The sequence below is a fragment of the Tenrec ecaudatus genome, chromosome 7 (genome assembly GCF_050624435.1).
Source record: "Tenrec ecaudatus isolate mTenEca1 chromosome 7, mTenEca1.hap1, whole genome shotgun sequence".
Lineage (NCBI taxonomy): Eukaryota > Metazoa > Chordata > Mammalia > Afrosoricida > Tenrecidae > Tenrec > Tenrec ecaudatus.
In genome coordinates, this window is record NC_134536.1 from 151,469,179 (window position 1) to 151,495,264 (window position 26,086).

At 41.7% G+C, this 26,086-nt stretch overlaps 1 protein-coding gene across 3 annotated transcripts in view; it reads right to left on the reverse strand.

Moving 5' to 3' along the window:
- The window catches only part of FARS2 (phenylalanyl-tRNA synthetase 2, mitochondrial), a 605,344-nt gene that overhangs the window by 350,807 nt on the left and 228,451 nt on the right, over positions 1-26,086 (reverse strand). The window lies entirely within an intron of this gene.

A 26,086-nucleotide genomic window follows, 5' to 3' on the forward strand; every position in this document is an offset into this window, starting at 1 on the left:
GACAGAGCTCTGCATCACTCTACTATAAATATCCCTCCAGGTTAACATTAATCCAATAATCAACACACTGAAAGATCTGCTCAAATAAATACAAATCTAACTAAATGCATTATTCTTCTACCCAGTCCATGCTTCTCAATGTTATTCACAAGGGCCTCTTGAGAGATTTTATCAAATGCCTTTCAGATATCCAAACTTGTAATATATGAATACTACGTAATCTCTAAATTGATTTTTCGAAAAATGAAGGTACTGAACATGCACAGAGGACCATAGGGCTGGCCCCACCATAAGACACAACATCCCCTCGCTGACCCACAGTGCTACAGGGAACAGCACTGGAGACACTGTGCTGAAAGTGTGTCCAGTCTGCCCCCACACAGTGGATAAAACACAGAGGGAATGCAACAGGGCAGCAAGGGGAGTAAAGTTATAAAGTCCCCAAGGAATCCTGAAAATGGACTTCTGACTTGGGCGACAGGGCTTGGTACCTCATCAAATCTGATTGGAAAACACTCATAAGGGTCAGCAGACAGACCTAGAACTATCTATTTGGGGTGTGTGTATATTTGTTTTTCTTATACCCTATGTGCACCTGTATAAGATGGGCAGGACAAACAATCCCAAGGAAAAAACAATGGGACTAGTGGTCCCAGGAGGACATGGGAGAGGAGGGGTGGGGAGCCAACAAACTCAGGGATAAGGGAACAACAAGAGATCTAAAATTGATGGTGAAGGGAGGGTATCATGCCTGGTGGGGTTTGATCAAGTACAATGTATCCAACATGGTTTCCATAGTGTAGTGGTTACAACGTTCGCCTCACAGTGTATCCAAGAGGAATTACTGAGAGCAAAAGAGAGAGTGCGCACCTTAGTGGGACAGAAGAAAGGTGAATGGAAATAGAAGAATGAAGTAGGAGGCGAACCTATTTACAGACATACAGCTGTAGGCATGTACATACGTAAACATATTAATTTATAATGAAAGGGATGGAAGCCAATATAAATATATTCATATGTTAAGCATTAAGATAGCAGACAGACTACTCAAGGCCTCCCTAAACACAAGAACACTTCGTTCAAATAAACCGGCACTCTTTGGTACTCACTTTCCTCACATGATCAGATAAAATGGGTGCATCAGCAAATGTGGTGAAGAAAATGGATGGTGCCTGGCTATCAAAGATATAACATCTGGGGTTTAAAATATTTGAAGCTAAACAAGCAGCCATCCAGCAGGGAAGCAAACAAGCCCACATGGAAAAAGCACACCAGCCTGTGTGATCATGAGGTGTCAAAGGGATCAGGTATCAGGTATTAAAAGATTCAAACAAACTATAACAGTGTGAAAGAGGGGTTTGGAGTAGAGACCCAAAACCAATCTGTAGACAATTGGACATCCCTCCACTGAAGTTACAAGGAAGGGACGATTCAACCAGGGTGCAGTATAGCACCAACAAAACATACATCATTCCTATAGTTCTTGAATGCACGCACACACAAACACACATACACAATACCGTGATGTCCCAGTTCTACCTTACAAATCCAGCTAGATCAAAGTACACATATTGGTAAAGATAAGAGCTCTCAACACATGGAATTTGGGACAGATAAAATCTTCAGAAACAGTAGTGAGAGTAGCAGTATCACGAGGGTAGGGTGTTAGTCTCAGTAGGCTAGAGAAACAAATTTATGGACACTCATATGTACATAAGAAAGAGCTTTATATACAAGAGCAATTGAACATTGAGAAAACAGCCCAGCCCGGTCCAGTCCAGATCAAGTCCATAAGTCCGATAATAGCCCTTATGTCTGATACCAATCTATAAAGTCCTCTTCAGACTCATGAAACGCCTGCAATGATGATGAATGCAGGAAGATCATAGGATATTAGGTGGGAAGTCTGGTGGATGCAGTAGCACTGGAAGCATCTCAATGGTGGCAGGGGTCTCTACATGGCTCATCCAGCTCCCAGGGATCTGGCTGCATCAGGGTAGCTTCATGTGGCTTCTTTTCAGAGATGTCTTGCAGGGAGTGTGTGTCTCCCACCTCCAGGGAGGAATACTGGAGTTTCCCAGAATCCTCAGAAGGCCATACCCACACAGAGGCCTCATTGGATATGACCTGATTGACAGGCTAGACTCCACCCCTTCATTCTTAATCCTCTCAAATTGACAAATGATTATATAACTACCACAGGGATGGTGGGGTGGGGAGAAAGGGGCATCACAAGATTGGATATATATCCCATCCCCCAGGGGGACGAATACAGAAATGTGGGTCCTTCAGGGAGGCAACAGACAGTGTAAGACATGACATAACAATAGTATATAATTGATCAAGGATTCATGCAGATGGGAGGATGGAGGAGTGTGGTAGTTACATAATCTGTTGTCAATTTGAGACTGAAGCATGAAGGGGTGGAGTTTAGCCTGTTAATCAAGTCACAGCCTTATGATCTCAGATGGAAGTGCTAAAAAATAAAGTCGCAGGAGGACACACACTCACTCCATGCGAGACATTCCTGTTGGGAAAACACATGATGCTACACTAGAGCCCTTGAGCTGAAGGAGCCACCTGGAGACCCCTGTCACTGCTAAGATAGTTCCATTGCCACTGGAACCACAAGATTTTCCAACCACTGGCCTGTGATCTTCCTGTATTCAGCGTTATTGCAGGTGTTTCATGAGTTTGAAGAATTTATAGATTGGTATCAAATAAAGGCTAATATTAGACTTATGGACTTGATCTGGGCTGGGTCAGGATACTTTCTCAATCTTCAATTGCTCTTGTATATAAAGCTATTTTGTATATACATATGAGTGTCCATCAATTTGTTTCTCTAGTCTACTTGGACTGACACATTGTGGTACCTTGGGAGTGGGGTACTAGAGAAACAAATCGTAAAGATGGAGAGTGAGTGTTTGACCTCTGCCTCATGGTAGTTTTTCTTCTTTGGCTAGCCAGATGTCAGATATGTCCATGCAGTTTATTGGGTTGTTTTCTAGAAAGACCATATGAAGTTAAAGTTCTGATTATTTTAATTGGTTATAGTCTTTGGTTTATTCCTGTGTGAAATGACAAAAATGAATGTGATTTATGTATATTTTGAGCTTAAGGGACAAAATTTCCCCTTGAATTTTCCCAGTGCTGCTTAGGAAAAATGGCTGACAGGAGGTCAAAATGGATGACAGAAAGCCCGGCTCTGGCTCGATGCTGTCAGAGGCCTAATCCCACATTTTTTATCAATAGAATACTTTAAATTAGGATAAAGATTACATAAGGATTTAACTTGAGTCAAGTTTAGGATCTGATTCTATTTTGTTTATACCATTTCTTCTGCTTATTGTTGTTGATATAATAATTGATAGAAATGATTATTGGATGTATGAAAATATAGAGCTTGTAAACCCAGTTGCCTTAAGCCATTAAAAATTGATTAAAAAATCATTTGAGGGCTCATACAACTCTTATCACACTTCATACATCAACTGAATCAGGCATGTCTGTACATATGTTGCCCTCATTCAATTCTAGACATTTACTTTCTATTGAGCCCTTTGTAGCAGCTCTTTTTTTTATCTCCCCACCCCCACCCTCATATCCTCCTCATATTTGAGGAGGACTCAAAGATACAAACTTGAGAGAATAAGGCTACTGGGCCCTAACTCTCTCTCAGCCTTCCTTTGTCCACAAAGCAGAGGGACGCAATAGAATGAGGTACATCAATAGCTGGGTTGAGGTCTCCATAAGACTGGCAGATTCAGTAGCTTTAGCTGTGTAGATTCTGAGCGAACTGCTTTAAAGCTGTTACTTAACTTTTAAGATTGAGTTGTAAGGTAGTCAATACGATAGCTCAAGCCAGAATGGTATTTGAAAACTATTCTGGAATTTTATTTATATATGAGAACACCTGAATTGGGTCATCTCGCAAGGCTTTGGCAAACCTTTTATTATGCAGAGATGGGAGTTCTAGCAGCATTTGTTATCGTGGTTATAATTCCTAAAGTTATTTGAACAAAATAGAAGCTGGGGACTAGAAAGTAGACCATAAAGCACTGTATGCTAGAAATGGTTTTACCTTCAGGAAGAAAGGGCCAGAGAAGTAAAATGAGACACTCCTGTTCTAAGATCTATAAGGAGAGACTGTAATGCATGAGGACTCGAAATGAAAATGGGGTTGATCTTGGTCCAGACTCCCAAGAGCCTGCTGGTACTGTCTTTGGAATGGAGTGATACAGATTTTTAATAAAGACTAGACCACACCTATGCTGATAGCAAAGGGCAAGCAAATGCAGCACACTTGTAGGCAGAGTGCTAAATACTGGAGCACCGGAGAGGCCTTGCTTTCTCTGCACATATTATCAGGAGGGGCGACCTGGGAGAACAATGACCATGCTCGTTAGAGAAGACCCGTAACAAGAAGGACTGACAGAGTGACAGCAGCAATAGGCTCAAATATACCTACCAGTACATTAAAATTACCTAGAAAATAATTTCCCTAACCCTCTAGAACGTCACTTGGCATTGAAAGGAGCTACTAGTGGACAGGTAACATAGGTGTGGCCTGGTCGTAGGCAAGGCTGATGCAATTACTTGGAGCCTTTCTTGCTGCAGACCAGTCTTTCAATGAGTTCGCACAGGTATCTATTTATTGCTCTTATGTTCCAAGATAATACTGATATGGCAAGTTATTTTTACACGCCACATACTGTCCGAAGCACGCTGTATGGATTAATTCATAGAGCGCTCATAATACGTTCGTAAACTGAGGCTCAGAGAGGTTAGCGATTCTTTCATGGTAGGCCAGATAGGTTTTACTGCTCAAACTCAGGCAGCCCCTGTCATAAGATAAACTGCTCTTTGAGATCAAATAAACCAACAGACATGGTATTTCAGGAAAATCATCTGTGTTGTTAAGAAAAGGCAATGGTGGGATGAGACAGGGAGTGCTTGAAAGAGTTCTACTTGTTCACCAATAAACCGGCCTCTGGATATCCCCGACTGCCACACTAATCCTAGAATGAGTTCTTCTTAGCTCTCTTAAAACCAAGGGCAGTCGAGGCCTTCGTTGTTTTGTTTTAACTAAGGGGTTATGTGTAAAGTACAGTGGTAGTTAATCAGCAGGGCCCTTCACATATAAAGGTGAATTGGACATAGATTCTACTTGTGAGTAATGTATAGTAAGTAGAAGAAAAAAAAGTTCAATCAGCAGGTCTTATTACCTTCATTAAAGAGAAGGAAAGGGGGAGGGGGAAAGGAAAGGAAGGGAAAAGTGGGGAGAAGAGGGAGGGAAAAAAGAAGAAGAAGCAGGGACGTAGAGGTGGCGGTGGTGGTGGTAGCAGCACCAGTAGCCGCAATAGTTGTTTCTGACTATAAAAGTAGTAGATTGCTATTCCTGAATTTTTAACACCCGGACAGATCTCCATCCATATTGCCTAACTGGCACTTCAAATTCTACATTTCCAAAATCTACTTGCTCGTTTTCTCCCATCAAACTTTCTCTGATCATCTCCATGTCCTCCTAATAGCCCTGGCCCTGACTCCAAATCTCAGAAGTTAATTCTCCACCCCCTTTGCCTGCCCCCCTGAGCCTGTTCAGTAACTTGCCCAGTCACAGGAAGTGCAGAAGATCCTTCTCACCTGACCCCTCCTCCACTCCCACCTTACAACCAAGCTCCAGGCTTTGGGTGTTGGCTTTATCCGTAGTTGGTGTACTGATTATACACTGGGCTGCTAACCACAAGGTTAGCAAGGTCAGCAGCACATGGTCAGCAGTTAGAAACCACCAGCCACTTTCAAGTCCCATGAAGAGTCTCGGAAATTCACAGGCTCAGTTCTACCCTTGCAGACTATCCCTGTGTCTCAGATTGGGACTGGTCCATGACAAAATCCACCACTGATATAAAGAGGATCACTAATCCAGTTAGAATAGCACCCAATCCTGGAACAGCTGGGGCATCTTCCTGAGCTACCAAGGAGCATTTCAGGTATACTTCTTCCAAAACAGATTTGGTTGCTCTTCTGGCAGTCTATAGCACTCGCAATATTCTTCACTAACACCATAATGCGAATGCATCAATTCTTTTTTTGTTGTTGTTGAGGTTATGATAAACTTTATGCAATAATTTTAACAACTTCTGTGAGAAGATAAATTCCTTTAAAGATATATAAACTAATACTCTCTCAAGGATAGATAATATGAATAACTGTATATCTGTTAATTTTTTTATTAAATGCTTTTATTGGGAGATCTTACATCTCATCATAATCCATACATTCACCCATGTGTCAAGCACATTAATGTATCAATTCTTCTGTAGACTTTCTTATTCATTATCCAGCTTTTATATGCATATGAGGTGTTTGAAAATACCATGGCTTGGGGTAGGCACACTGTGAATGTTAAATAATTCCTGTGAACTTGAGTGAAGGACTGGAGACTAGCCTGTCAAGGAGGTCTTCATCAATGGTTTTGTGTGTGTGTGTGTGTGTGTGTGTGTGTGTATGCATTTTTAATTAGTGGTTTGCCAGAAGCTGGAAAAAAATTTGGAGCTAGGAAGAAATTCTCCTCCCTAGGACTGAACGTTAAAGGGAGCCTATAACAGCCTAAAATGCTTGCTAGGTGACCACCTGGATCCATTTGTTGAGTATAAGTGAGAGAAAAGCAGCAATGGAGAGATGGGTTGAGTCTGGCCACTGACACCTGTGGACCTGGGTCATAGTAACTACAGGAGAAAATGAGAGCAGGTTGGCTGATCTGAAATTTATAGAATTGTGTGGAACCTGAGCCTATGGCATGACCATGGGGGCTGGGGTTATTGAGAATTTGTGAGGCTGCCAATGTCTGACAACTAGGCGACCGATGAGCACCCTGGTGAAGCTAAGTGAGGTAGTCCCCACTGAATTAACCAGAACCCGACCAGATAAAGAAAATATTTTTTGAGCCTGTGAATTGGTGCATATTACTGCTGACCTTATGCATGGCCTGTCCTGATTTGACTTTGCTTATGGATGCGGACTCACAAGGTTCCAACTGGAATGAAGATTCTTCACATCAAAGAATATGATTGTATCCTCAGGGCATTGGGTTGATATAAGTGTATAGAAATTAGATAAACAAAATGGGAGGATAAGGGCATGAAGTGGTTGGCTTACACACTTTCATAGTTGGGGAAATATATCCATAGGATTATAGGATTATGGTGTAGGTGTTAACTGCAATTGTTAGGCATAGAATATTTGTTTTGTTCATTTATAGATTATTATGTTTAAATAAGGCTGGCACATATTGAATTACATACATTCTAGTTTTATCCTATTAGGTACAGATATGATTTTATTAATGGTTTGTTCAAAATTTACATATGGCTAAAAAGTTGTGTAAAAGTGTCAAGGTGTGGTCTATGGCAGCTACATAATCTCCTATCTATTGAGCGAAGGGGTGGAGTCTAATTTACCAATCAGGTCATAGCCAATACTGCCTCTGGATAGGCATGACCTTCTCCTGAGGATTCTGGGAACTCCTGCCTACTTCTCTGAAGGCGGGACACACAATAGCTCTGCTTCATCTTCCTGCTGACAAAACACATGGGGCTACCTGATGGAGCCAGAGCCCTGGTGCTGAAGGTGCCACGTGGAGCCTCATGCCATTACGAGGATGCTTCCACCTCCACTTGGTCCATAAGACTTCCCACCGGTAAGGTTGCTTAGAGAAGAGGTATACTCTAGCCCAGGTGGCGATGAAGCATGGTAGTAGGGCAGGAGGAAGGTCAAGGGAGATGGAGGAAAGAGCTAGGAGTCAAAGGGCATTCATGGAGGTCTAGACAAAGACATGTACATGCAAATATATATAGGAGGATGGGGAAATAGATCTATGTGTCTATATTTATAGGTCAAGTATTAAGGTGGCGGAAGGACCTTGGGCCTCTACTCAAACACTCCCTCAATGCATGAATACCTTCTTTTATTAAATTGGAACTCTATGATGCTCACTCTCCCAACACAACGGCTGGAGCCAAAGCGGTGAACAAGTAAATGTGGTGAAGAAAGCTGATAGTGCCCGGCTATCAAAAGAGATAGTGACTGGGGTCTTAAAGGCTTGAAGATAAACAAGCGGCCATCTAGCTCAGAAGCAACAAAGTCCACATGGAAGAACACACCAGCCTGTGTGATCGAGTGGTCCCAAAGGGATCAGTTACCAGGCATCAAAGAACAAAAAATCATATCATTGACTGCACACCTCCATGATAGGATCGCTGAAGACAAATGGGTGCATAAGCAAATGTGGTGAAGAAAGCTGATGGTGCCTGGCTATCAAAAGAGATAGTGTCTGGGGTCTTAAAGGCTTGAAGGTGAACAAGCGGCCATCTAGCTCAGAAGCAAATAAGCCCACATGGAAGAAGCACACCGGCCAGTGCGATCACGAGGTGCCCAAGGGACCAGGTATAAGGCATCATGCAAAAAAAAAAGATATAAGTGTGTGTATGTATGTGTATATATGTGTATATGTATATATGTATGTGTATATGTGTATATATATATCATATTAAATGAAGGGGGAAGTGCAGAGTGGAGACCCAAGGCCCAAGTGTCGGCCAATGGAGATCCCCTCATAGAGGGGTTTAGGAGAGGAGATGGGTTAATTAGGGTGTGAGGTAGTATCGATGAAGAACACAGCTTTCCCCCAGATCCTGGATGCTTCCTCTCCCCAACTACCATGATCCGAATTCTACCTTGCAGGGCTGGATAGGACAGAGGCTGTACACTGGTACATATGAGGGTTGGAGGTACAGGGAATCCAGGGTGGATGATACCTTCAGGACCAAGGGTGTGAGGGATGATGCTGGGAGAGTGGAGGGTGAGTGGGTTGGAAAGGGGGAACTGATTACAAGGATCCACATGTGACCTCTTCCCTGGGAGAGGGACAGCAGAGAAGGGGGGAAGGGAGACTCCGGATAGGGCAAGATATGACAAAATAACGATGTATAAATTACCAAGGGCACATGAGGGAGGGGGGAATGGGGAGGGAGGGGGGGGAAGAGGACCTGATGCAAGGGGCTTAAGTGGAGAGCAAATGCCTTTAGAATGATTGGGGCAGGGAATGTATGGATGTGCTTTATACAATTGATGTATGTACATGTATGGATTGTGGTAAGAGTTGTTTGAGTCCCTAATAAAATGTAAAAGAAGAAAAGAGAAAAAAATGATTAGGGCAAAGACTGTACAGATGTGCTTTATACAACTGATGTATGTATATGTATGAACTGTGAAAAGAATTGTATCAGCCCCAATAAATTGTTAAAAAAAAAAAAAAGACTTCCCACCCACTGGTCTGTGTTCTTCCTGCATTCAGCATCACTGCATGTGTTGTGTGAGTCTGAAGAGGAATTTATAGACTGGTATCAGACATGTGGGCTAATATTGGACTTATGGACTTGATCTGGACTGGGCTAGGATGTTTTCTGAATATACTATTGCTCTTTGATCTAAAGCTCTCTCTTACATATATATGAGTATCTCTGGTTTTATTCCTCTAGTTCTACCTGAACTAACACATGCACTACAGTCCTCAAAGTGACATCTTTGTTGTTTTTTTTAACACTTTAAAGTGGTCCTATGTAGCTGGTTTGCCCAATGTAATACATGATTTAATTTCTTGACTGCTGCTTCCATGAGCATTGACTATCGATCGAAGCAAAATGAAATCACTGAAAATACCTATTTGTTTGCTATTTATCATGATGCTTACTGGTCTTCTAGAGTGCACACTTTGTTTTTGGGTGTCCAACCTCCCACACTGAAAGAATCACTGCTTGTTAAGGCCACAAACTTGTGCTATTTCTGCTATTGCATCACTAGATAATTAAGATACAAGGTCAACTTGTTTTGGAAACAGAATGAAGGACAAGGGACTAAAGTGGAGACAAGGCACAGGAGAGAAAGCAGGTAAGAGCCAGAGAGCGCCTGCTTAAAGGCCCTGGACAGACATTGTGATTCCCCTGTAGTTTCATAGGAAGTCTTTGCAATACAGCATTAGGGTGCCAGATCTGATCTGGCTCAAATGAATGCACTCTATAATCAAATTTGGTTCTTCCGTCATGTTTTAAGTATTACTTCTGAGGAGCCCACATCCTCGTAGGTGTCTAGAACATGCTTCCCTTCAACCTTAACATTTAACTCAATGATTTTAGAGAACTTGCCTGCTGACCCTTGGCTACAGCTGAACTGCAATATATTCAAAGACCAGATCACATACCACAAAATACCCACAAATTCCCAAGGAGAAGTCATTTTCCTCAAGGACAACTAGTCACAGCACCATTCTAGCTTTCCTTTCAGGCCACGGGGAGATTTCTACTGTTTTGTTGGTCTGTTTTGTATATGACTTATCTCTAAACCACACCACCAGCATAAATTGTGTTTGTGAATTTCCATCTCCTAACTACATCTGCACTTCAAGTCCCTAGCACACTTCCCAGCATAAGTGAAATGTTCAGTAATACTGAACAAATGAATTAACAAAAACACTGGGCTGGCTCTGGACGTGAAAGCCCCAGGAGAAGACCGTGATGTGTGCCATGGGAGAGTACAGAGTAGGAAACGCAGCAGGAGCTCAAGAGGTCAGTAGGTATTGAAGTCTCATGAACGGATTGTGTTGTGCAAACTTCACAGTAATTCCTGGCAGAACCGAAGGGCTGATTACTAGGATGCTGGCATGAAAAGCACACGTTTGGTGACATGGGGTCCAGTTGTTGTTAGATGCTGTCAGGTTGGCTCAAACTCATAGCACCCCCGTGTACAACAGAACAAACACAGTCCAGTCGTGTGGTACCAGCGCTGCTGCTATGAGTAAGCCCACGGTTACAGCTATGATGTCCATCTACTCCTTGACAGTCTTCCTCCTTTTTACTGCCCTTGTACTTTCCCAAGCATGAGGGCCTTCTCCGGGGACCAGTCTCTCCTGATAACATGTCAAAAGTATGTAAGGCGAAGGCTTGCCATCCGGGCTTCTATGGCACACTCCAGCTGTATCTCTTCCAAAACAGCCTGTGCTTTTGGAAGTACTTTCAACACTGTTCACCAGCAGCACGATTCAAATGCGGCGATTCCTCTACAATCTCCCGTATCCGGTGTCCAACTTTCACATGCATATGAGCTGACTGAAAGTACGATAGCTTGGGTGCGGAGGAGCTTAGCCTTTGTCTACACCTTAAGAGGTGTTATGCAGCAGATTTATCAAATGCAATGCATCTTTTGACTGCTGCTTCCATGAACACCGACTGTAGCTTCCAACACGATGATATCCTTGACAACTTCAATTGATTCTGTTATCATACTATTATTACTTCTTGGTCCAGTTGTGAGAAGTTTTGCTTTCTTTACATTGGATTATAATTCACATGACTTGAAATTCCTGTGGCGAAGACTATGTGTTGGGTGGTTAACTGTAAGATCCGTAATTTGAAACTACCAGCTGCTCTCCAGGAAATGATGAGAGTTATAGATTCACAAACCAAAATGGGCAGGGTTGCTATGAGTCAGAATGAACCTGATGGCAGTGAATGATATAAAAATATCATTGGTGCTTCTAAAGAGTGTTGATTTTAGCCAACAAGGATGTGAGTTCATAGAGGTTTCCTACAGGGCGGTATCCATACTGCATCTCTAACAGTAAGTGCTTGCTTGGTGCTGATGTTTTCTTTTACCATCACGTTGAGAGATGCTTCTGTCTACATCACACATATGCCCTCTCTATGTGCCTGGGTAGATCATACTAAATTTTAAGTAGCAATGATAAATCAATTCAATTTGCAAAGAAAAAGAACTCATGTTCCACCCAAATCACATTAAACAAGAATAAAGGAAAAATCCTAAAGAATTCTGAATGAAGAAACACACACACACACACGCACACATGCAGCTCATATATATACACACATATATATAATATATTACTCTATCAATCTATCTATCCATGAAGGGGGTTTCAAAAATTTCATAGAAAAAAAATGGAATTTAAAGATAATAGAATTTTTCAAGAAGGTTTTTTAAAGTATGTGTGTAGGATTTCCAAAAGTTTATGGAAGAGTGGAATTAAAGATAATGGAATATTCTCGCAAACTTTTTGAAGCCTGGGTATGTACACACACACACACACACACACACACACACACACACGTTCCATAAAGCTTTCTCAATACATGGTGCATAGAAGGTACATGAGTTTCAAAGCAGGAGCCTTTGCTTGTGCTGGTATGTGCCACAACCTCCTTAGCATCATTTAGATAAATCTTTTGTGTATAAATATTAATAACTCCAAGACTAATAGAAGAACAAATAAGAAAAGTACACGCTGCATATGAACATATTTGTGTACATTACCCTTGATTCTCTGAATCTCTGTTTGAAGACAGTTCATCCAAATGTTAACGTGAATTTTTTTTCTTAAGTCCAAAAATGTGTACCATGCATCTGTGAGCCTCTTCTTTAACAAAGTTGCATGTGTGTCTTTTTATTTCTCCCACCCAGATAAATAAGCAGGCTGGCATCACAAGGCTCCTTTCTGCTTTGGCAGACTATGGAGCAAACAAATATTTATTCTGGGTTACTCATCTGTGATACATAAGGGGATTCATGACATGCTATATCTGGTGCCCGCTTCGCGTTTACGAGATAATTGCACTCCAGACCACCTAGAACATTGCATTAAATAAAAGGAGCTGATTTTAAGATTTAAAAAACATGAAACGGGCAGAATTTAATCAGTCATGCCTCCAGAAAATAAGGGAGATATACATAAATGGGCAGGAGAAAGGCACAATAGCACCAAGATTAATCAAAATGTGATTAATGCGGGATCAGATTAAAACCACTAGTGCCAGCTGCATCAGGTCCATTCTGTCACATTATTCCCTCCTGCTCCTTTTTGTTCCCCCTCTTTCCCCCTTCCTCTTCCCCTTCGGCCCTAGCCCTGAGGGCACTCTCCTTGGTGCATAAACCTGCAGGAGAGTTAATTGTCACATACATGGGTTTAATCACATTGTCTATCACATTTGGGGGCCCTGCCTTCAGCGATCCATGACTAATTGTTGTGGTAATTTTTCAATCATTAACAGCAGCACATATGCTGCAGACAAATCCCAAGGTGCCTGCTAAACTCCAGCGACAAGAGGCACACAGGCGCCAGAAAGGCCACCATGCGGCCCCCACCCCCAATCCTATTAGTCATGGAGCATCATTAATACACACATGTGTCACGCTGCCGTGAGGTCTGAGGGGGCTGGTGCACGCTTTGTAGCACAGCCCAGGGCTCAATCTGTTTGAAAAGGGAAGGGAAAGGCATAGAAAATGAAAACTCCATGTGGGACAACTAGGTGGAGGCCTGCTCTACATTCCTCCTGGTCCTCATTCGTTTTCAGGCAGGACCCAAACTGGGGAGAGGGTCCTTTCTTTGGGTCTCAGCAGCATTGGCGGTCTCCATGGCAACCACCAGAGCTCAGTGCGGCAGCGCACTGCAGTTTCTCTGGGCTCAATTCTCAAGTCTCCAGAGTGTCAGACAGGGCAGGCGGAGCGCACCAGTAGGACAAGACCTCGCCTTGGGGAATCCACCAACTGATTGAAGCCCTGCTCTAATCACCACTTCATCTGAGAGAACAAGATCACACAGGATGTGATTTTCCTGCACCGACTCGGAGAATTCTATTTATTTTTCATTTTCTCATTTCTAAGGGTCTTTGTTGCTTAACAGCCACTAGAAGAACTGTCTCTTACAAAAGGGATTCATTTTTTAAAAAGGCAGTACAGTATTGTGGATACCTGATTTATTGAAAGGCGTAAGAGTCATAGGCCTGGCGTTAAGAGAGATGTTTCTCAAATGGACACTGGAACAACTGTGGTTTTGCCTTGGGTTCCCCCTAAGTGAGGAATTACATGGGATATTAGTTAGAGTACGGGAAGGCTATTACTGAAATTTGGACTCTTCATACGGAGTCTCCGGGAATTCCCTCTTACACTTTGTTTCCTCAAGATTAAAATCAGATCGACTTATTTCAGTTACTTAGCATCGGATCACTGAACAATGCTTCAGCAAGACTTAATAGACATGTGTAATTCATTTTTAATCTTGGAAATCAAAGATCTTTGGCCTGGCTCCTGCAGGCTGAAGGGAGGGCCTGAGCGCCCTCTACTGCCCACTGAAGGCCAGTCCCCTGGCTGGCTGGATTTCACTTGTGGAGAACATGTAATCTTACGCTCTAGCTTACTGATTAGTAAGAATAGAAAGAAAGGTGTAAGGGAAATGGAGATAAAATCAGGTAACCTCAGACTGAGCGTTACAGATATTCCGATCCCAAAATGACTCAAAGAAGTCGATTACGGTGATTTTCAACAGTGTATGAAAAGTCTGAAAATTCGAGGTTCAATTTTGCATCCTGCAGATGCACGGTTGTTGGTAGGTACTCCCCAATTTGATCGCAACACATAGAGACCCCATATGACAGAGGAGCACTGACCCCCTAGGGTTTTCGAGGTTGTAGTGCAAACAGAAATGGTGTCAGGTTTTTTGCCATGGTGCCGATAGGGGGTTTTGAACCGACAACATTTCGGTTAGCAGTCATGCTTTTAATTTGCACCAGCAGGACTCCTTCTCACACACTAGAAAGATAGAAATGGAGTTTCATACATGAAAAATGCACAAAGGTTAACAACAAATACTTCACACCATTAAACTATCATTTTACCCGTTGCAAAAATGGCACTGTTCAAAAGAGCCACAAATGTTGGCAAGAGTGTGGGAAACCTGGGATTCTCAAACACAATAGGATTGTGTTAGCAGACAATACAATGGTAAAATGGTACGACCACTGTGGAAGATGGTGTGTTGCACATCCCCAACATTCCAGAAACATGATTTGGTAGTCAATTCCTAGACTTAGATCCTAGAGAAATAAGTACAATAATACAAACAGATACATGCACATTCATACTCATTGCAGGATTATTCACAATAGCTAAGAGACAGATGGAAACAACCTAAATGAGTTCATCAGCAGATGAATGGATAAGCAAAATTTGTACATCCATATAATGGAATAGTAAAGACAAACAAAAAAACCCATTGTCAATGAGTCGATGTCAATTCAATAGTGACCCTACAGGACAGGGAAGAACTGCCTCTGTGACTTTCTGAGACTATAACTCTTTAAATGAATAGAAAGTCCCACACACGGCAGGGAGACAGTCCAGTGTGAATACCCGGCAACACGCAAACCAAGAAGGGAACATAACAGATCAGCAATGGGAGCAAAGCCAACCCACAAAACCTCTGAGAAGCCCCCAAAATAGACTTCCAGCTAGGAGGGGCAGCTCCTGGAATTCCCCCAGGGCCTGTGGGGACCTAGTCATAAAACTCAGTGGACAGACCTGGAATTATGACTGCTTTTTTATGTTGCTAGTTATTATTATCTTGTTCTTTCCTCTTTTTATTCCAGCTTTTGTTTACTTTTTGTTTGGTCTCTGTTATTCTTGGTTTGCCTACATATATAAGGTAGGCATGGGAAGCAAGCTTGTGGAGAAAGCAATGGGACTGATGGTTTCAGAGGACTGGGGTCAGGGAAGGAGGCAGGGGAAGGGAGCAGTGAGCACACAAAGCTATAGACAGGGGAACAACTAGGGAATTAAAATCAACAAGAAGAATATAGAGTTCCTAGAGGTGATGGAGCAACAGCAATCTAGCTGAGAGGAGTTACTAAAAGACAGAAGAAGGGCCAGTGTGATGGTGGTGCAGGAGAAAACAAAAGAAAACAGAGGAAAGATCTAGGAAACAAAGCTATGGATAGAAGTATAAACATAGGTGTACACATATTTAAATACATTAATTCATAAAAATAAAGGTATTGGCCTATGTACATATATTTATATGGCAATGCACTGAGGTACTGGGCAGACTTAAGGCCTCTGCTCATGCCCTCCCTCAATGCAAGAACACTTTATTCTAATAACATGGCATTCTGTGATGCTCACCCTGCCGGCACAATCTCTGAAGACAAAATGGGTGCATAAGCAAAGGTGGTGAAGAAAGCGGATGGTGCCCGGCTATCAAAAGATATAGTGTCTAGGGTCTTAAAGGCTTGAAGTTAAACACGCAGCCATCTATCAGAGAAGCAACAAGCCCACCTGGAAGAAGCACACCAGCCTGTGTGATCATGAGGTGTCATTGGGACTGAGTAACAGGCATCAGAAGACCCATAACAAACAAAGAAACAAAGTCATATTGTTGAGAATGAGGGGGGTCAGAGCAGAGCCCCCGTGATAGGTAGGTTTTTTTGTGCCAACATGGCCAATGAACACATGTGAGATTAGTTGAAGGGCCCCAGAGATAAATGGCTCCGCGAGCCTCGCCTTTCTTGTCTCCTGCTCTTTGATCATCCGACCACTGTGCAGCTGCCTTGCTTGTTCTGTGCCTCCATTTGCAAGCTACACTACCTGTGGCACACTTAACCCATGGACTGGGTCACTGTAACTTGAGATCCCTTCAAGGCCTGCTTCGCCACACTACTGAAAGGTGCATCTCTTGAACTGCAGACTGTCAGACCCTGTCATCTGGCTGACTGTTGGTGACCTGCTTGCTGTTTGCTGCCTGTGGCCGGATAGCCTGAAATGCTCCATGGAGGAAAACCCTGCAGCCCTCCAGGGCTTCCAGTGCACTAGCTGTCTCACGGAAGTGAGTTGCACTGAGCCATTTGTACTGCTTTATAGGTTAGTTAACTGTTTATTCCTTATGTTATCTATCTATCTAAATATATATATATATATATATATATAATTATTTGTGTCCTGGATTTGTTTCTCTAGAGAACCCTGTCTAACACAGACCCAAAACCCATCTGTAGGAACACAGAAGGGTCACAAGAAAGGGATGAGTCAACCAGGGCAAAGTATAGCACCGATGAAACTCACAATATTCCTCTGGTTCTTTGAGGCTTCACCCCCCACTATCATGACCCCTGTTTCCCCTTTCACTGAAGGCTAGACCTGAGGTACAGATAAGAGATAAGAGCTCAGGACACTGGAAATCCAGGAACAGGAATGGGAATAGTGATACCAGGAGGGCAGGAGGAAGATAGGGAGAGGAGGGGAGAAAGAGGGAACCAATTGCAATGACTGACACATAACCACTACCCACCCTCTCCTTGAGGGGTTGAACAACAGAAACCATGGGGGAAGGGAGACAGAAGTCGGTGTAAGATATGAAAATAATAATTTATCAAGGGGTCACCAGGTGAGGAAGAGAGGGGGGAAAAGAGGAGCTGATACCAAGGGCTCAATAGAAAGTAAATGTTTAGAAAAGAATTATGACAACATTTTACAAATATGCTTGATACAATTAATGTACATATTGTTACAAAAACTGTAAGAGCCCCCAATAAAATGATCTTTACATAAAAATAAATAAGATTAGACAGTCCCATCCTTCGCCCTTAAAGTGGTTGGTGGTTTCCAACTACTGCCCTGAGTGATTATCAGACCAGTACGCAACCACTATGTCACCAGGGCTTCTATAATGAGATATTACATTGCAATAAGAATAATGATGGAGCTGAGACACAGCCCATTAAACGGATGAATATGGAGGACATTATGCTGACTAAGTAGGAGTCCTGGTGTTTAGTACATTGTGTTGATAACCGCAAATTAAGCAGTTCAAAACCACCAGGCACTCCTCGAAAGAAGATGATGCTTTCTACTCCTGTAAAGAGCTACAGTCTTGGAAACCATGTTCTACAGGGTAGCGAGTCAGAATCAACTCCATGCAGTGAGTCTGGTTTTATGTTGTATGAAATAAATAAATTGCAAATGGCCAAATGGGGTATGATGCCACATTTATAAACATCAAGAAAGCAAAATTCTCTGATAGTTACCAGGAGAAAAGGGAGATTCATTCACTGAATAATAGACACATGCTAATTCTGGTGAAGAAAGGTAGTTCTCAAGGTAGAGAAAGGTAGTTCTCAAGAAGGGCAAAGTTAGCATGTGACAAAGGTTAATGACACTGAGAGGTACGCGGAAGTTGGCACTGACTCAGTGGCACTGAGTTTGCTCTCTGTTCATTTTTCCAGTAAATGTTATAATAATTTATATCTACAGTAACAATAACCACATAAATACTTGTATATGCTATATAATGAGGGAGGCCATAAGAGACAATATACATATGCATATATAGGTATAGTTTGGGCATTTGTATATATATTTGGGTATGTATATATGGGTTAAGCTACGGAAATTTCTCAGACATATTCAAACTCCTATTGATTGAGTTTTAGGCTTGAAGGCTAGAAACCATAGTTTGAGGGGGACATCAATTGCAAAACATAAACTGTAAAGATAGATGATCTTCTACATCCTCTGTTGGTGAATAGTGTTCGGGGTCTTGAGAAACTTGCTAGCAGCCATCTTACAACTATTGATCTCTTCTGATCCAAAGCAGAAAGAATGAGCTGACGACTGAAAGAAAGCAATTAGTCCATAAGACAAAAAAAAAAAAAAAAAGGCCACGTGAACCACTGTCGCTTCTAGCCTGACCAAGAAGAAAGAATCTGTGGCCAACTGCCACAACCTATAGCTCTGAGCAGGAACACAACGCAAGGTCTGGGTTAAAATGGGAAACAGAAGAAAATTCAAATGCATAAAATGAACAGACTTACTGGATCAATAAAGATTAGAAGAACCCTAAGAAATCCTTTTACCTGTAACTGAAGCTACACAGAGAGGTCACCTTTCAGCCAAAACACAGATTGGCCTATAAAATAAACAATAAGACCTGTGAGGAATGTGCTCCCATGACACCAACTGGTCAATATTTATCCAAAAGCAAAGAGGAGAATGCAAGCAAGGGCACAGAAGCAAAGGGAGACCAGACCCAAAGTAGACTCACTGCCATCCAATCAGAGCTGACTCCCAGAAGCCCTACAGGGCAGGATAGAACTGCCCTCTGTGAGTTCTTAAGACTGTAGCTCTTTATGGAAGTAGAAAGGCCCTTTTTTCCACCGAGTGGCTGGTGGTTTTGAACTGCAGACCTTACAGGGCTCCTGCCAACGGGGTGAAAACGGTGAAAGTGCTAACACATTGCTGGCTATAAACCAATGTCATGGAACAGTCTGTCCATAAGTTGCTGATTTCTGGGAACCAGTTTATTGTGTAAACATTCACCTAAAATACTATACATATGTATATATGTGTGTGTTTATGTATATATGTATATACATATATGTGTGTGGAAAAAGGCAGGACAACATAAGGGAAATATTTGCAAATCATGTTTCTGGTTAGGGTCTAGTGTTCAGACTATATTTTAAAAACTCCTTAAAAACCCAACAATATAAAGCAAGCTCAATTTGGAAATGGGCAGAAGATTTTAACAGACTTTCTCCAAAGAAGAAAAAGAAAATATTTTAAAGATGATTCTCAATAATGACAGTCATTAGAAATGCGAATCAAACCCTCAGAGAAACCCCCAGTTGCAGAGGGGTTGAAGTGGGAGAGAGTGAGGAGTGTGAAAGGAAGGAATTACAAAGGGGAACAAAGAAACTGGCTGTGATGGCTACACTCTTTGATAAATATGTGGTGAGGGTTCCATGAGTTTACTCATCAAAAATGACAGAACTTTGCAATTTACATATGTGTAATTTATTGTCTGTCAGCTATATGACCAAAAGAAAGAGGGGTCTTCTACTTCCTGCTCACAGTTTTTCCAGGTCAAGCAGAAATTTAGGAAGCAAGAGATAATGATAGGCTCTTCCTGTTTGGGATTGTTTTCCTAAGAAAAAAATCTGGGGGAAACGTTTCTGTTTTCTTGGCATTTTTAACACTAAAAATGCTTTCTGGGCACTTGTAGATCTTTTTAAAGCAAACATAGTTTTATAACCCATAAAACTATATTTGGGGTATATATGTTCTTATTGGTCATCACATGAAACAAAAATTACCTAAGTTAAAAAGAAAGAATTAGACTTCTGTGTGTGTGTGAGGGGGGGGGGGGGAGGGCTTCTCCATAATATAAATGATTCTTTTTTTTTAACATTTTATTAGGGGCCCATACAACCCTTATCACAATCCATACATATACATACATCAATTGTATAAAGCACATCCATACATTCTTTGCCCTAATCATTTTCACAGCATTTGCTCTCCACTTAAGCCCTTTGCATCAGGTCCTCTTTTTTTCCCCCTCCCTCCCCACTCCCCCCTCCCTCATGAGGCCCTGATAATTTATAGATTGTTATTTTGTCGTATCTTGCCCTATCCGGAGCCCCCCTCCCCCCCTTCTCTGCCGTCCATCTCCCAGGGAGGAGGTCACATGTGGATCCTTGTAATCAGTTCCCCCTTTCCATCCCACTCACCCTCCACTCTCCCAGCATCCCCCCTCACACCCCTGGTCCTGAAGGTATTGTCCACCCTGGATTCCCCGTGCCTCCAGCTCCCATATTCACCAGTATACAACCTCTGCCCTATCCAGTCCTGCAAGGTAGAATTCGGATTATGGTAGTTTGGGGGAGGAAGCATCCAGGATCTAGGGGAAAGCTGTGTTCTTCATCGGTACTACATCGCACCCTGACTGACCCATCTCCTCTCCTAAACCCCTCTATGAGGGGATCTCCAGTGGCCGACACTTGAGCCTTGGGTCTCCACTCTGCACTTCCCCCTTCAATCACTATGGTGTGTATACACACACACACACACAGACATATATATATTTGCATGATGCCTTATACCTGGTCCCTTTGGCACCTCGTGATCATACAGGCTGGTGTGCTTCTTCCATGTGGGCTTTATTGCTTCTGAGCTAGTGATTCTTTTAAACAACTTCAATTACAAGTTCTGGTGAGAGCTAAGATTAGATAGCACATGCTTAAAGGATTCTATTTCATTATTGAAAGTAAATTGCCCTTGGAAATTAGTGATAATAACATATTAAGTAATAAAGCCCACCCGCTGTCATGGGGTCAATTTCAATTCATAGCAACCCTATATAGACTTTCCCGAGACTATAAATAACCTTTATAGGAGCAGACCTCCTCATCTTTCTCCCACAGAGCAGCTAGTGGGTTTGAACCCTTGACCTTAGGGTTAGCAGCCCAATGCTTATCCAACAGTACTACCAGGGATCCTTATATTAAGTAACAGAATATAAATGTCTAATATTTGTTGAACCCATATTCCGCATCAGGAGCTTTCCTAAGTACTTTGCATGTCCTCTTCCTTCATTTTTATTGCTCTTCAAGGGCAATAACAGCATTATCCTCATTTCTGAGTTGAGAATGAGACTCAGAAAGGTTCATTATCTTCTGTAAAATTCCACAACTGACAAATGATAAAACTAAAATTCAAATCGAGGCCATCTAAATCCAAAGTCAAAAACTATGCTGAAGAGCAATGAGTGGAAGCAAACGATCAGGGAAATCAGTTCCTGTAAAAGAAACATAAAATTATGCAAATCCCATCTTAAATATTTATTTCCTCATCTTTTTAGAAGCGGTGACCACATGGACTCTGCATTTTCCCATCCGCTTTAATTTCTTCATGGGACAGCATCAGTTTTACTCCTGAGTTGAGTTGGTCAATGGAGAGAAACCCAGCGTCAACAAGGAGCACTGTGCCAGTGTTCAGCTATCTGACAAGGACTGGAGCTGAATCACAGCACTGGCAATTAGCAGCTAGCTGCTGGAGTTCAGACACACTGCCGTGTGGAGAAAGGGTTTTCTCTTTGACCCTGGGCAGGAGTCTGGGGAAAGGACACGCAAGTATTCAGTAACAGGATTAAGCACTAGCCACCTCCACAGAGCCCTAATTCAGTAATAATACTGGGAGGGTGAGAGCAGTGCAGTCCAGCTTCAGGGGAGGAGGAGGTGGTATGGGGGCTTAGAAAGGACACAGCTGTGTGTGGCAGAGAAGCCTCAGCAGTCTGGCTGAATTGTGATGCTGGCAGATAGGCAATAAGGGTAGACGTTAGTCAGGTAGCTGACCATGCGCCTGGCTACTGAAGGTCCAGCGAAATGCCTGGGGTGAAAAGGAAAATCGCTGAACATCAGTCCCTAGCGACACACGTGTACAAGGGGTTCATTTTAGTCTCTGGGCCTGCTCAAGGACCAAGTCATCCTTGATAGGTCAGATCCAGAAATCAGAGAACGGTAAGGCAGCATATTTGCAAATCTGGCTTGTTGAATTTTCCAATAACTGGAAATGAAGGTTATTTGGTTCCAAGTCAAATATACATCCACTACAGTTTACATATACAAATTTCTAATACAGAAATGCTGAAGTTCTCATCTAAAGGGAAAATGGGCACACAGGCAAAACTTACACACATGACCTTCTAAAGGCAAGGTAATGATCTTTTCACTACACGTATCACTATTATTTCTCAATGATTCTGTATGAGGGAAAATTATTGAACTACAACTTCCTGGACACTGATGTCGCTAGAGGGGGTAGAGTAGAATGTGGAAAAGAGATGTTTAAAAGTAAGAGTATGGTCTTAAAATATTTTGGACAGTGTCTCGGTAAAAAAATTGCTAAAATATCCCTGTAGTTAATTATTACAACAGACTTTTGATTTGCAAGCCCAGCCAGCATGTATCAATATGCCTATAAGGCTGACACGTGAGGCCATTGTACTGTTCAACTTTGTCATGCATGCCAAGGAGCCCTGGCAGCACAGTGGGTACCTGCTGGGCTGCTAATGAAAAGGTTGGTCATGGGAAAACCCCAGTCACTATGCGTTTGAATCAACTCCATGGCAGTGGGTTTAGTTTGGCTTAATTGTTCTGGTGAAATATCAAGAAATATATTTAAGAATATCATATTTAAGAAATTTAAAACTATAATTACTGCCCAATTACAATGAAGGTTCAAATAATATGATTTTGCTAAGAAAAAAGCCTTTCATACTACAGAGAACAGAGTTCGGAGTTTATCAAAGCAGGGAAGGCAGCGGAGGGAAGATGGAGCAATAGGCTAACAACAGGTTGACAGGCACCAACGTGGTGAAAGGGAAGCTAGTATTTCACCAGAAGAAGTAAAATCAAAGGGGAAGGGTTAGGAGAAGCTGCTGTGGGTAGGCAAGGGGCTTGCTCATGCACGTACATGCTTATGTGTGTGTAGAAAAGTAGCTTACACTACTAAATACAAAATTGAAGATACACAATTATTTTAAGTTGTCAAAAATAAAATACTATGCAACATTATAAAGTATATTTTTTAAAATCATGTGTTTTTGTCTGTTCTACAAGTATGTGCTGCAGTTTTCATCATTGCCATTGTAGTTGATTTTGTCAAATTTTCTGATATTTGCACCACAAAATTATGGTAAGTAGTATTTGTGGACCTATATCAAGAAAGGTTCTTTTTGAGAATGAAGTAGTACTTAGTAGACAAGGAGTAAAAGTTTTAATTTAGTACCTGTTCAAGATACTTATATAATGCTATAACTAGCAATGCTGTAATTTGATAAAGACTTTACAAAAGAACTTTGGTGTTAGTACTCATATAACCCAAGAAATATCATATTAAGAAATGTAAAACTATTATCTAATACATATTATTCTATGATTAAAATTGCAAATAAACACTGCTAAGGATTCTGTCCAGGAGGCAATCCACGAGGAGGGAATTGATACCGTGAGTTACTACATGGAGTGTCACCAACATTAAGGATACTGCTGGTCCCTGGATCCTACCCTTGCATTAAGTACAAATAATCTGATAAATGTCAAGATATGAAATGGTTTATGGTTACACAGAGAATCTGTAACCTATTCTGGAGACACAGAACAAGGATGAAAGCTCTCACACTGGTATATAGAATGAGGACATTCTCTTCTACGAGCGAACACACCATTTGAAACAGATTTAAAGATTTCCAGTCAAAATATATTCTGGAAATAAGCATTCTTTCGACAATTTTCCTTAACTAGTTATTTTTGAAACATGAAACATTTGATGAGGGTGAGAAAGGGAAATAAATTATTCTAATAAGATTCAATATTACCATTACACAGATCCTCCCTACATTTCATAATTTGGCTAAATGTTTTCCTATCATATACCTGACCAAAAAAGGGTGTTTTTTCGTTTGTTTTTTTTGCCAACTCTGAAACTTTCCATGAACTCTGGAACTACAATAGCGAAGTCTTCAGTAGCTTAAGAACTCTATCTTGCTGTGTACTGCAGGATGAGAAATATCATGCTTCAACACTGCTTGACACTACATCACAGTTCTTATAAACATCTATCTTGATGAGTATTCATTTACATGACCAGAATGTGGGGGCTGTAAATGTTATAGACTATCTGCAAAAGATGAACAAGATGCTCTCTTTTAGAGTTCCTTCAGGCTCTGATATTTCATGAGGCTAAGTGTGTACTGGGTGCTTCAATCTTTCTGCCAAGAAAAGAGATGATCAACACTTAATGGAATTCTATAGTGCATTACATTATGAAGAAAATAAATATTTGGAATCATGACTCATCAATCTGTTAAGTTTCTTAAAGCAATGAACACTTCATCAAAGAGCCTATCTAAAATCAAAGAACAATGAAGGTATAAAGAATCTTAGAAATAACATTTTAATCTAACCCCACTTATCTATTTATTTTAATAGTTTTATTGGGGGCTCATACAATTCTTTATCACAATCCATACATATATCAACTGTGCAAAGCACATTTGTACATTCATTGCCCTCATCATTCTCAAAACAGTTGTTCTCCACTTAAGCCCCTGGCATCAGGTCCTCATTTTTCCCCTCCCTTCCCACTCCCCCATCCCTCATGAAACCTTGATAAATTATTTTGTCATATCTTTCCCTGTCCAACGTCTCCCTTCACCCACTTTTCTGTTATCCATCCCCCAGGCAGGAGGTCACATGTAGATCTTTGTAATCAGGTCCCCCTTTCCAACGCACCCTCCCTCTACCTTGCCAGTAGTATCACCACTCTCACCACTGATCCCGAAGAGATCATCCGCCCTGGATTCCCTGTGTTTCCAGTTCCTATCTGTACCAGTGTACATACTTTGGTCTAACCAGACTTGCAAGGGAGAATCAGGATCATGATAGTGAGGGGAGGGGAGGGGAGGGGAGAAAGCATTTAGAAACTAGAGGAAAGTTGTATTTTTCATCATTGCTACATCGCACCCTGTCTTGCTTGTCTCCTCCCTGAGACCCCTCTGCAAGGGGATCTCCAGTGGCCTACAAATGGGCTTTGGGTCTCCACTCGGCACTCCCCCCCCATTCACTATTGTAAAGTTTTTTGTTCTGATGATTCCTGATACCTGATCCCTTCAACACCTCGTGATCGCACAGGCTGATGTGCTTCGTCCAAGTGGGCTTTGTTGCTTCTCAGCTAGATGACCGCTTCTTTACCTTTAAGCCTTTAAGACCCCAGACACGCTATATCTTTTGATAGCCAGGCACCATCAGCTTTCTTCACCTCATTTGCTTATGCACCCTCTTTGTCTTCAGTGGTTTTGTCAGGAAGGTGAGCATCATGGAATGCCAATTTAATAGAAGAAAGTATTCTTGCATTGAGGGAGTACTTGAGTGGAGGCTCAATGTCCTTCGGCCACCTTAATACTAAACCTATACATATAGGCACATAGATCTATTTCCCCATTCTCATATATAAATATATGTGCATATGTACATGTCTTTATCTAGACCTCTATAAATGCCCTTTGCCTCCCAGCTCTTTCCTCTATTTCCCTTGACTTTCCTCCTGTCCCACTATCATGTTCAGTCTCCACCAGGGTTTCAGTTTCAGCAATTCCTCTTTGTTACTAAACCCATTTATTTTATTGATTAAAAAATGTGGTCCATTATTACCAGCAAACATTGACCAAGAAATAATGTGACAGAGTTATTCTAAGTCTATATATAATCTTCAAATATCTCAAGAACTCTAAGAGATAAATATCAATACCATCAGTATTACCTTGGAAACTGAGGCATGGGGGGACATTTCGTATGAGTTTATGGACAGAAGGAAAACCAAACAGTGGAACCTAATAGTCCCCATAGTC